Raw genomic sequence first — 14,167 nt, 5'->3', positions numbered from 1 at the left:
TTACATAGTAGATTATATGCAACTTGCATTCGACTAAGTTTGTTACTGTTTTAAAATTCTGTTAATGTTTTGCAATTTTGTTAATGTTTGTGTTAAATGTTACGACGGCTATATTTTTATATATGTTGACCAAGCATTTATTATGGTTTGATTGCATTAATTGCACATTCAATTAACACAATTAATTGTTGCTAACTGCTTTGACCGAATTGTTACATTCGACTGCATTAGTAGCTAAGTCGATTAAAATGCGTCTAAATTGTGAAAATCTATAAATTGACGCGAACTTGATCTACGTAAGAACTTTTGTGATTCTAACAGTTTTGTGATATTTTGCAGAGAGTGCATTCTTACAGAGAAAGGGAAAAAGCTCCAAGAAACAAGAAGTGACCGTGGTGTTCATCTACTTGTGGATTCTTGAAGAGCAAGTTAACTTCATTTACAAACGGCTGATCATATCTGCATATTTGGGTGTTACTGAAAGATCAGAGGCTATAATCTTGTAAAGATTGGTTTGTGGTTTCCCTGTTGTGATTACAGGAAGAAGAGTGTGTTGCATTCTTGACTTTGAGGGTGGCTCACAGGGTTGGACTACAGAAGAGGGGATTCTTGCTGCTATTCTGTATTGTATATGCCTATATTTTGATTATAGGGTTAGAGAGGTGTTTTATATTTTTGACGTGAGGTCGCTATAAAAACCTTGTTGTAAAAACCTTGATCATTATAGTGCATCGGCTTCCTATGGTTGGAAGGACACTGGATGTAGGCTTGGCCGAACCAGAATAAAAACCCAGTGTTTGATCTTTCTATCCCTGCACTTTTTATTCAGTCGACTACATACTGCATTAAATCAATTATATTTCTGTTGCATAAACAAATCTTTTTCCTTGCGTTTCAAGAAAGCTTTTAAAGGCATCAACTTTGCGAAAAAGATTTAAAGAAAACTTTGTTTTTATATTTCATCAATTCATCGCCCTCTTGGTGTAAGAAATTAAGTCATTCTATTTTCAACAATTGGTATCAGAGCTGATTTTCATAAGATATTTGAAAAACAAGTCGATTATCTTTTTCCTTAAATCGACTGATATTGAGAAATGGCTTTAAATTTTCAAACTTTTGGTGAAGGTGCATCCACAAATAAACCACCACTATTTGCTGGAGAAAAGTATGCTTTACGGAAAATAAGGATGCAAATCTTTCTTGAATCCGTGGATAAAGGAGTTTGGGATGCAACTCTAAACGGTCCATTTGAGCCAACTCATTGTTAATGGAAAAACTGTTTTGAAAACATTTTCTGAGTGGACTCAAGATTAGAATCGAAGAGCTCAATATGATGTTAAGGCTAGAAATGTTATTGCTTTTGCACTAACCTTGGATGAATTTTTCAGGATATCCCAATGCAAGACTGCCAACGAAATGTGGGAGGTACTTGAAGTGACACGTGAAGGAACGGATGAAGTGAAAAGGGCTAGAAAGAACTCTCTTATTCAAGAATATGAGTTATTCAGAATGAAGGCTGGTGAGATGATCTATGAGGTACAGAAACGATTCAAACACATAGTCAATCACCTCATGGCTCTCGGGAAAGCGTTTGATAAAGAAGAGATCAGCATAAAGATCTTGAAAAGTCTCAAAAGAAGCTGGCAACCAAAAGTCACTACTATATCTGAATCAAGAGACCTTACAAGCATGAATATGGAAACCTGGTTTGGAAAACTGAGAGAACATGAATTGGAGCTTGGAAGGCTAAAGGAGAAAGAAGAAATTGAAGAAAATAAATCTATTTCTCTAAAAGCCACAAGAAAGAAAGCTGCAAAAATTCATGAGTCTGATTCAGATGCTGATATATCAGAAAAAGAAATGATGAATATGATGGTAAGAAAATTTGGTAGATTCATGAAAAATAAAAAATTTTCAACTAACAATGCAGGTTTCCCTAGAGGAGGAAAGAAGAATTCAAGAAACAATGTTGTTCAATGTTATGAATGTGTAAAGGATTGTCATATCAAGCCTGATTGTCCAGACTTGAAGAACAAGCAAAAAGAATCCTCCAAGTATCCTCAGGATAAGAATGGGAATCAGAGGAAAGCCTATATTCCATGGGAAGACATTGATGAAGATTCTTCCAGTGATGAAGATTGTGATCTCGAAGAAGAGTCAAATCTATACTTCATGGTTGGCTCGGCACAATCTGATGATGACAGTGGTGATGACTTTGAAAATGAACCAATAGAAGTCAAGTATCATATGCTACTGGACGCATTTCAGGAAGTTCATGTAGAGGCCATGCGACTTCAGTACAAGGTCAATCGATTATTATCTAAGAGAAGATATTATGAATACAGGATTAACAATCTTGTGAAGGACAATGAAAAGTTTGAGAAAAATCTTGAAGAAGCTCTCAAATCTGCAAAGACAATAGAGACTAAAGTACAAATTATTGAGAAAGAGTGTGATAGTTGTTCTCTACATGTTGAGAAAATTCAGTACTTAACCAACACATTGGCAAAATTCACTCAAGGAAAAGAAACTCTTGATGTTGTGCTGAGATCTTCTGGAAGAGCTATCTACAGACAAGGTATTGGTTACAAAGCCAAAAGTAATAGGATAAACTCAAAGAAATTTATTGATCTGAGTAAGCCTACTACTAATGCATGCTTTTATTGCAATACACTTAGTCATACAGTTAGATACTGCTATATTAGAAATGTTTGTATTCCAAAGGGAAAGTACAAATGGGTTCCCAAGGAACACCTTCCTGCTACTAACAAGACAGGACCCAAATTCAAATGGGTACCAACGTCAAAACCTTTTAACTATTGTACAGGAAAGGAGCAGTAGCTGTTGGAGCAGTAGCTGTTGGAGCAGTAGCTGTTGGAGCAGTACAGAACTCAAGGATGAGCTGACTTGATGATATAAAATTTCTTGAGTATCTGCAAGTGGTAACAATCATTTTCACATTGCATCACGCATGATATTTGATGATTGATTGTTTGATGATTGATTGGTTGATGGTTGATTGATTGAGATTGTTTGCTATGAAAATCAGTTTTACATCTTTTAATAGATTGAATTAAATGTATAGTCGATTATGTCATTGTATGATTGTTTCTGTTTTGTGAAAACCTTTGTCATACAGTAGTCAACTTCGAAAACAATAAAATCGATTAAGTTGTTTCTGTGCTAATTAATTTTTCAAATTTATTTGAATCGATTAGGAAAATTTTTGGTGCGAAAATGAATACAAATTGTTCCCTCCAAAATTGTGTTTGGCTTATTAAAACCTAATAAACCGGAGTCAATTCACCAAAGTTTCTCAGGAACATCTGAACCATCACTCTCTTTCACTCGGTGATCAACACCATTATTCATTCTTGCAATGGCTTCCAATTCTGCTCAACGGAAAAGGGTAAAGACAATTGGTCTGAAAAATAAGAAGCGTCCTTCAGAACTTGATGGATGGATTAGTGATGGTGAAGTGCAATCAAAGTTTCTCGACTGCTGGAAAATGTGTAGTCTAGTAACGCTAAATTTTTAAAACTAAGCTTTTTCAAGAATGAAGGCTTTGAATTTCAGAACTTGATCAAACGACAGGGACTAAAGAAATTTGTGGAGATGGCGGATCCATGGTATCCGGAGCTTGTGAAGGTATTTTACTGTAACCTGAAGATCAGTGGCGAAACACTTTGTTCCAAAGTAAAAGGGGTAGATATTAAGCTCATTGAAGAGGTCTGGACTGATATTATTGATCTAAAAATGGAAGGAGAAAAGTGCCATTTTAGCATAGATGGCTTTCATAAATTCTCTATTTATCAAGACTGTCTAAGGAATCCTGATGATATTCAGGATTATTCTCATTACAAGACTAGAGGTATAAAAAACAATGATAGACTAGCTGTGTTCATCATTTCATGGATACTCTTGCCTAGAGTCGGTAATCATGCCCAAGCTACCACTGAAGACTTACTTCTACTGAAAGCTTTAAAAGATAACATTCAAGTTGACTGGCCTGCTGCCATCTCTGAAAACATGTTGAAAGTAACAAGACTTGAATCTGCAAAGTTGCCATTTTGTGTGTTTATATCAAAGATTCTTGTCCACTTCGGCGTAAATTGAATTGATGAATCAAGTGTATCTTATAATCGTACCAGTTTGATAAACAAAGTTGTTTTACACATGATGGGTCTGCAGCACACATTTAAGGGTTGGCAGTTTAAAAGTGAAATTGTTGAAGATGAAGATGATATAGAGCAGTCTTCTATTCTGTATAAAGCTCGTTCTAAATTTGAAAGGACAGTTCTGAGGTAAATTAAAGCTCTCAAAATTATGTGCCAAGCTCCAAGAGATGATGTCTTGGAAATAAAAGAGCATCTCAAGTTGAACACTCCTGATGAGGATGACAACGAAGATGAGTCAGGTGAAGAGGGAAGTACACCTAATGATTATACCCGAATGAATGTTGATAAGAGTGAAGAGGAGAAGATTGTTGAAGAAAGTAACAATGACATGCTCCTTAAGACATATCTGAATAAGAACAAGAAAATCTAAGTTTGCTTGTTTTTTTGTTTTGTTTGATTTTAGTACTTATTTTGTAAATGGCTTTGTATGCCATTTCATTTTGATATCATCTGATTGTAATCATATTTCACATCAATGAAATCAGAGTTTGTTTTAAGTTGAGTAACTGTTTATATCTGATTGAAATCGATTTCGTGGTTATGAAGTTGATTAATTTACTGTTTATCATTGAACTCATACATTTACACACACAGATTATATCTATAATATTTCTTCCATTACAATAATTCTAAAATGCTTGATCTGGAAAGATTTTGAAAGGTTTTGCAGGAACATTGCTTCTGGAATAACTACTAGAGATAAAACTCAAATGTAAAGCAATGAAATCGATTACAATGGTGGATCAATCGATTACCATTTTAACAGGGGTTATAAATTCCATGAATTGGAATTCGGTTACTTTACTTATTGATCATATACTGTTTTTTGTTTCATTTTCAATATATCTCTGATCTTATATTTGATTGAAATTACTTGAGATAATATTGAGATTGTTGATTGATATTGTATCTAAGCTACATTGATGTAGTTGCACAATCTCTGATCTGATACAATATTGTCACAGGTTTATACTTGCTATGAAATGTTCTGTGAGAAATGCATTATGCATTTAGATTTTGATTATAAAACATGCATAATGGCAGGGAGAGCATTGCATATGAATCTTAGATAATTTCACATGCCTACACTTTAGGGGGAGATTATATCTTTATCATGTGATTATATGTGATAGGGGGAGCATCATTGTTTGATTAATATGATTTACTGATGCATCTTTAAATAAATGTCTGTCAGCATATCATTATCATATGGCATACCTCTTCTGCTAATCCACAAAGGGGGAGAATGCTGGGAAAAAGAGTTTTCTGTGTTAAATTTTCTGATAATGCTGGGAGAATAATCTAATAGTGTCTCTGATATTCATATTATGATCTGATATTCTGTTTTTGCTCTGATATGAATCGCTTGTGCTCTGATATGAATTGATATTTTTTGAGCTGAATCAAATGAGAATATCTCAAAATGTTTGCAATGTTTTGCTATGGTACATGATCTGATATATTTGCTAATCATTTGCACTGATACATTTTAACATGATATGATTGGATTTGTACAACATGGTTGTTTATTAATCATGGTTGTGCATCATCAAAAAAGGGAGAGATTGTTGAGATTGTTGATATGAAGAGCACTGGTTTAGCTGAACCTATAATCTCAGAGCTTCTGGTTTTTTATGATGACAACATAATTAATAACACATGTGATGTTTATGTGATACATGTTCTATTACTTACATGCTACGTGTTTTAATCAATGTATAAATCTGTTTAAAGAATGGAGAACATGATTGTGTTGATAAATTGCATTTCACTGTGCTATATAATTGATTTTATTGGTGAATGCATGTCTGATGTTTTATAGAAAGAAAACCATAAGCACTTATGTTGAACTTTTTATTGTGTGGCAAAACAACAGTTTTAAGTCAACTTCATTATGGAGTGAGTCGATTCAAACTCGTGGCTTTGCACAAACTTGTTCAAAGTATGGTGTGAGGATTTTCAAAAAAGAAGTTTTTCAAAACTTTGTTTAACTGTGTTACATAGTCGATTATATGCAACTTGCATTTCGACTAAGTCTGTTACTGTTTTGAATTTTGTTAATGCCTATGTTAAATGTTACAACGGCTATATTTTTATATGTGTTGACCAAGCATTTATTATGGTTTGATTGCATTAATTGCACATTCATTTAACTGCATTAATTGCTGCTAACTGCTTTGAATGAATTGTTACATTCGACTGCATTAGTAGCTAAGTCGATTAAAATGCGTCTGAACTGTGAAAATCTATAAATTGACGCGAACTTGATCCATGTAAGAACTTTTGTGATTCTAACAGTTTTGTGATATTTTGCAGAGAGTGCATTCTTATATAGAAAGGGAAAAAGCTCCAAGAAACAAGAAGTGACCGTGGTGTTCAGCTACTTGTTGTAAAAACCTTGATCATTATAGTGCATTGGCTTCCTGTGGTTGGAAGGACACTGGATGTAGGCTTGGCCGAACCAGTATAAAAACCTAGTGTTTGATCTTTCTATCCCTGCACTTTTTATTCAGTCGACTGCATGCTATGTTAAATTGATTATATTTCTGCTGCATAAACAAATCTTTTTCCTTGCGATTCAAGAAAGCTTTTAAAGACATCAACTTTGTGAAAAAGATTTAAAGAAAACTTTGTTTTTATATTTCACCAATTCACCTCTCTCTTGGTGTGAGAAATTAAGTCATTCTATTTTCAACACTATGGAAACTCAAAGTGAATATCAAGGAGTTGTTCCAAAGAGCTATCAACAACCACGTGGACTCTCTTTGGACAATATCACTAGAGACATATCTAAAGGGGTAACTACTAGACACAATTTTAATAACTTTTGCCTAACAGTAGCCTTTGTGTCTCAAATAGAGCCCAAGAATATAAAGGAAGCTCTTCAAGATGATCAGTGGTGCATTATTATGCAAAGAGCTAAATCAATTTGAAAGGAATGATGTTTGGGAACTTATTCGTAGAAAAGAAGACTATCAAGTCATTGGCACAAAATGGGTGTTCAGAAATAAGCTAGATGAAGATGGAAACATTACAAAGAACAAAGAAAGGCTAGTTGCAAAGGGCTATTGTCAAGAGGAAGGTACAGATTATGATGAGACATATGATTCGGTAGCCAGGTTAGAAGCAATTAGACTTTACTTGCTTATGCATCATTGATGAAATTTAAACTATATCAAATGGATGTAAAAAGTGCATTTTTGAATGGTTTTATAAAAGAGGAGGTATATGTCAGTCAACCTCCTAGATTTGAAGATTTTAAATTTCCAGATCATGTGTTTAAACTGAAAAAGGCATTGTATGGCCTTAAACAGGCACCTAGGTCTTCGTATGAAAGACTTAGTACCTTCTTGATTGAAAATGATTTTTCTAGAGGAAAGGTTGATTCAACCTTATTCATTAAGAAAGTAGGAAAACATATTTTACTTGTTCAAGTGTATGTGGATGATATTATCTTTGGTACTACTAACAATTCATTATGTGAGGGTTTTGCAAATATAATGTAAGGTGAGTTTGAGATGTCTATGATGGGTGAGTTGAACTTCTTCTTAGGACTACAAATAAAACAAATGGAAGGGGAACCTTTGTCTCCCAAACCAAATACTGTAAAGAAGTACTTAAGAAATTCGGAATGGATACTTGTAAAGATAATCAAACATTGTTTAGAGGGATGATAGGATCTCTGTTGTATCTTACTAATAGTAGACTAGATATTATGCAAAGTGTATGTGTGTATGTGCTAGGTACAAAGAAAATCCTAAGGAATCTCATTTAACTGTTGTTAAGAGAATCTTGAAATACCTTAAAGGAACTATCTCTTTTGGACTTTGGTATCCTTCTGATGCATTGCCTAGTTTAGTTGGTTATTCTGATGCAAATTATGGGGACTATAAAATAGATAGGAAAAGTACTAGTGGTACTTGTCATTTTCTGGGTTGTTCTTTAGTGTCTTGGCACTCAAAGAAACAAGCATGCGTAGCTTTGTCTACCACTGAAGCTGAATATATAGCTGCAGGCAACTATTGTGCCAAATCTTCTAGATGAAACAGCAATTGGAGGATTTTGATATCTTCCTTGATCACATTCCTCTGAAATGTGACAACAGTAATGCTATAAACCTAACCAAGAACCCCATAATGCACTCTAGAACTAAGCATATAGAGATAAGACATCACTTCTTAAGAGATCATATCCAAAAAGGTGATTGCTCTATAGAATATATTGATACTTTGCATCAATTAGTAGACATTTTTACAAAAGCCTTGCCTTAGTCTTAAGATTCATGCCTTTTTTAAGTTTTTCATACTTTCAGCGTATTTAATCGATTATTATATGAATATAATCAATCGTTTCGAGCTTGTAGAAAAGGTTTATGTTCGCTCATAATTGATTATTACGAGTCATAATCGATTATCCTAACTTGCATTCAAATCTGGGTAGTCATGAATAGACAATCGATTGTCACCAATCAATAATCGATTATCATGCAATTTCTGGAAATTAACTTATGAACAGATAAATGATTATCACTTACAATAATCGATTATCACGCGTGTAGTGTCAAAAATAGAGTCGTTACCACGCTCTAAAACGGCTATAAACGGCCATAAACGGCTAGTTTTTCCATCTTTCCTATAAATAACCCCTCATAATTGATTAACAGCCACTCCTTTGCACCCAAAACACGGCTCAACTAAGATTTGCACCAGATTTCCCTTTTCCTCTCATCACTCTTCACATATCTCATTTCTTCTCATCTTGTCATGGCTGATTCAAGAAGACCTCACCGCCGGGCTGCTGGAGCGTCCTCATCCAGACCTCGTGCTCCTCGCTCTGCATCCATTGAAGGTTGGATTTCCGATCAAGAAAAGTATGCAGATTTTGCCAACTTTTGGTAGGAATGTCAGCTCATGGCAATTAAATTCATCAGGTTGGATTTCTACCGATTCTATGGCTTCCAATTCCCTGATTTATTTGGAGCTCAAGGTATCACCCATCTAGTAGACATCAATCGCTTGCTAGCCTTCCAATCATTTCTAGGACATCTTCAACAACAAATCAATCACCGTCAACTGCTGGTGGGTGGCTTCAAGGTAGAAGAACGCTTAATTCATTATCTGATAATATGGCTTTTGTGACCCCATGCTACCAATCACGCTCAATGTTCTGAGCATGATCTTCTTCTTCTTTATGGGATTTTAAATAATATCCATATCGATTGGCCTGTACTCATCTCTGACACTATGCTAAAAGCCAAAAAGTATCATGCCTATCATCTTCCCTACGCTCTCCTCATCTCTAGGATTCTTGAATACAAATGAGTTTGTATAGAAGGAGAGCTCACCCAATCCATCCAAACAATTGGCACTTAAATTAGGGAGACAACGTTTCGTCAAATGGGTTTTGTCGCCTGTGGGCGCGTGATCATTTACAAGGATGATGATCATCAGGATGATGAAGATGATGATATGGATGCCCACATGGCAGAACCAGTAGGAGCTGCTGCTCCCTCTAAAGCTGGACCTTCCATCATGCCTTCATCCTCCTCTCTCTCGATGGACGAGTACTTTTCAAATTTGTCCAAGCAGTTGGAGGACATGAGTTTAGCTCATCAAGCACGTTTTGATGAACTCATTGAAATGTAGCAAACTCATGAGGAATATGTGATTGAGAGGTTTGATGATTTTGACACTCGTCTTGGCAACATTGAAAATCGCCTCAATCTTCATCCTCCGGAAACACCATCCTCTCTAGATTTCTAGATTAGGCTGATTGTTTGCTTGTTTTTCACTTAGTGTACTATTTTGGTTGCATTTCCTTACGTTGTACTGACATTTTCCCAAAATAAATAGAATCCTTTCATGTTCTCATATAGTGCATACATTATTTTGTTGAGGGGGAGTACACTTAATTTATGCTTATGATCAAAAAGGGGGAGAAACACTTCTAGTGCAGTTACTAATAACCTGTATGTAAGTTAAAATTTTGTGCAGATATTCAATAATGCTTTTAAACAGGGAATTTTTTATCATCATCAAAGAGGGGGAGATTGTTACCAATGACCAACATTGGTATCTTGAAGATAATGATTTTGATGATCTTACAAAGTGAAGAATAAGAAGACTTTTGTTATATGAGTTTAAAAGCATTTCTGTATAAGAGAAGACACCAGGACCGTGCGGTTAAGAATGAACGGTAGAAGGCATGAACAAGACCGAGCGGTTGGAAGGTGAAGTGGTGTTAGAATTGAACCTGGAACCCGAGAAGTGGCATGACTAAGACCGAACGGTCACTATCAGTCAAAGACCGAACGATATGTAATAGTTGAAGGTTGGACGGTGTATAGTCGTTCATAGCCGAACAATGTTCAAGACCGAATGGACACTCAAGACCGAATAGAAATGAACATTGGCAAAACTCAGTTGAATACTGAACGGTCACTAACACTGCCGAACACAAGTTGTGAACCGAATGGCGTCTAACACAAGCCAAACGATATTGTGTCCAACTAACACTATAGAAGAAAATGTTAAGAGTTGGAAAGTTCATAAATATTGAGCTGAGTGGTGGACAGCATGATCGAGACCGAGCAGTTAGCACAGAATGCTGAAAAGCTGTAAGGAGACAAGCCGAACGGCAGGAGGCTGTGACGACTCAAACCGAGCAGCAGAAGGTGAAGAACTCAAGCCGACTGGTTGACGTGTTAAATATCCTAACCGGTCCAAATCTCACATATAATCGATTATTACTTACAATAATCGATTATCACTAGCAGTTGGAATGCGTCTTTTCATTTTCAGACCAATAGACTATAAATCTCTTTGCTAGAACCTTCAAAAGTTAACTTTGCGAATTTGATAATACAGTGTAAGCTGAGGAAGTTCTCAAGTGCTAGTTCTTGCTCTTGTCAAGTCTTGTGAATAAGAGAAGCTTGCGCTTTGTGTGTCAAAGGTCGGAGCGGTTCTCTTCAAGTTGGAAGAGAAGTTGCTTCCGATTCGTTTCTCGAAGGAAGCTCTTCTGGCTCGTTTGTCGAAGGAAGGTTCTTACTACATTCTTTCGTTTCGTTTGTCGAAGGAAGGTGTTTTTGTTATTGTTATTTTTTATTCACTTTCATTGTAATTATGAAACTGTTTTAGTGAAAAAAGTTAATCACTATTCATAATTATTAACGACTAGACGTAGAATCTTTTGACTCGAACCAGGATAAAAATTATTTGTGTGATTTTTCTACACCCTACACTCTTATATTTTCTGCTCATCAACTGTTTGATAAAAAATTTATAACAAAATCAAAGAAACCATTTTTTAAATTGACCGAACAAGCTCTTTGCTTTTAACAATCTGTATCGTACTCTGTTTTAATATTTCCACTGCACAAAATCGGTACCGGTTGTTTCAACACTAAGTGTAACCTTTTACAAAAAGCTGGACATTGAGTCGATAAATTTTACCATTAGAGCTGACTTTAACTGCATACACTCATCTGCAGCCAATCGCCTTTTTTCCTTGGGGAAGGGGCACAAGATCCCAAGTGTTACTTTAGTCAAGAGCATGCATTTCTGCAATCATAGCTTGTCACCATCTAAGATTGAGGATAAAAGAGAAAAATAGGAAGACGACAATCGATGATAGCTAAGAAAATTATAAATTGGATGAGGGTTTCGAGTAGAACGAGTACCTTTTCTCAGAACAATAGGTCATGCTGAATCATTTGCACCAAGAGACGTAGTAGGGGGTGACGAAGGAGAAGAATATGAAATAGGAGATTCACCATTTTCTTGGGGAGGTGGACTATCCATTAGGACCCTGTGTGGGATGATCTCAATATGTGGAGAAACGGGTGCAGAGAATTTTAATTAAGACTTGGATTGACAGAGACAGTGGAGTTATTTAACTCAGCCACTGGAATTGGAAGGACATGCTAGAGGATATGAACATCCTGAATAGATGGAGAGAACTATGGAGTTTGTTCAAAGAATGTTACATTGGCAAACATTTAATACTTCTTAGTTTCAGGAGAGTAACACCGATATCCTTTTTGGAGTCGAGAATAGACTAAGAAGACAAATTTGAGAGCGTGAACGGAGAGTTTGTCTAGTCTTGGAGACAAGTCATGAACAAAACATACACAGCCAAACACTCAGGAATACATGTGAAACAGAATGGAGAAAGGGACTTTATGATCAAGAGAGGAGGAGGACATCCTATTAATAAGATAAAATGCAATTAAGATGGCATCCCCCTAATGATTGGCAGGAATATGGGCACCAATCAAAAGGGTATGAGCAGTTTCAAGCAAGTGTCTATTTTTTTGTTTTGTTAATACCATTTTGTATTGGTGTATGAGGACAAGTAGACTGATGTAATATACCACAGGAACTCAAGATTGTAGAAAAAGAGGATGAGAAATACTCTTTGGGATTATCACTTCTTAATATTTTGATTACTTGACCAAATTGATTCTTGATTTCAGTTAAAAAAGATGTAAAGATGGCTAAAATTTTAGAACGGTTTTTCATAAGATAAACCCAAGTACATTTGAATATTCATCAATAAAGGTAATAAAATATCTAAAACCAAAGGAGGAGATACGGCTAGGTCCTCATATTTCAGAATGGATGATTCAAAAACTAGAATTACATATTGAGATAAACCTTTTAGCAAAGGTAGATCTAACATGTTTTCCTAGTTAACATGACTCACATTTTAAGGTCTAGAGAGTACTAAGTTTAGGACACATCTTTTTTAATTTGAACAAATGAGGATGACCAAGTCAATCATGTAGTACTTTAGGATTAGGAGCGGCCACACAAGACAACCTTGGACAATATCTAAAACAGTATAATCCCTCAGCTTCATATCCTTCTTCAATCTGTCTCCCCAAACTACACTCATGTATAACAAAAGATCTGTGATCAAAGGTTATTGAACAATTTAACATTTTGGCCAACTGACTTGGGGAAATTAAATTAAAAGGAATATTAAGGACAAAAAGGACAGAGTTTAAGATTGAGGGAGGGAGACAAGGAAACATGACCAACTCATTTTGAGCAAGATTTAGATCCATTTGAAGGGATTATGAAATGAGGTTTTTCTCGAAAGGAAATGGATGAGAAAAGGAAGGTATTACCAGAAACGTGATCAGAAGCACCTGAGTCAATTAGCTATGAATTTTGACCTTCCATGGATTGAGAAATGCAGGTTGTTGATGCAGGTTCTTGATATTCATCATCGGTGAAATTAGAAGTAGAAGTTTTAGTCTTCGAAATATTGACGGTTTTGGAAGAGAAATAATGTAAGAAGTAGTAATTCTCTTGAGTGTGACCTATCCTTTTACAGTATATGCATTGAGGACGTCCCCGACCTCCTCGTCTTCCTCCTCTAGTGCCATGTCCTCCTCTTCCTTGTGTGGTAACCATGACAGATGGTTCCACTAGTTCATGTGTTTCTTGAGTTTGAGGTATCGAGACACGCAGAAGGCGAGTGGTCCATGTTTCCATGGAGGGGATCTCATGACTGGTAAAATGTTTATCTCTGATATGATCAAAATTTTGATTGTAGGGACGAAGGATCACACCATGTAATATTTGTCTAGTTTCTTCTTGATATCCTCTAATGAGTCTGTTTCCAAAAACATCCTTAATTATTCGACAGCAGATTGGGTTTTACCCATGGGTTTTCCACATAACTCTGAAACAAATTGATCATTACTACACGAGTGAGGTGTATTCTTACGTGATCAGACTTCGTTTTTTGCAATCTTAGATTGTGGTGGTTCCCTATGTGTGTGGTCAGGAAGAAGAGTGAGGAGCTCTTGGTACTTTGAGAGGTGTTCTCAAAGGGTTCTGCAGTGCAGACGTGTGGTTATTTATGCAAGTGTTATCTTTCTATATTTGATTATTGATTGAGAGAGGTGTTTATATTTGAGAGAGTCTCTATAAAACCTTTGTTGTAAAACTCAAATCATTATATGAAAGATCCTTCAATCT

The sequence above is a fragment of the Vigna umbellata genome, chromosome 1 (genome assembly GCF_029865625.1).
Source record: "Vigna umbellata cultivar VRB3 chromosome 1, Vumbellata_1.0, whole genome shotgun sequence".
In the NCBI taxonomy this organism is placed as follows: Eukaryota; Viridiplantae; Streptophyta; class Magnoliopsida; order Fabales; family Fabaceae; genus Vigna; species Vigna umbellata.
This window is presented reverse-complemented; position numbering follows the sequence as displayed.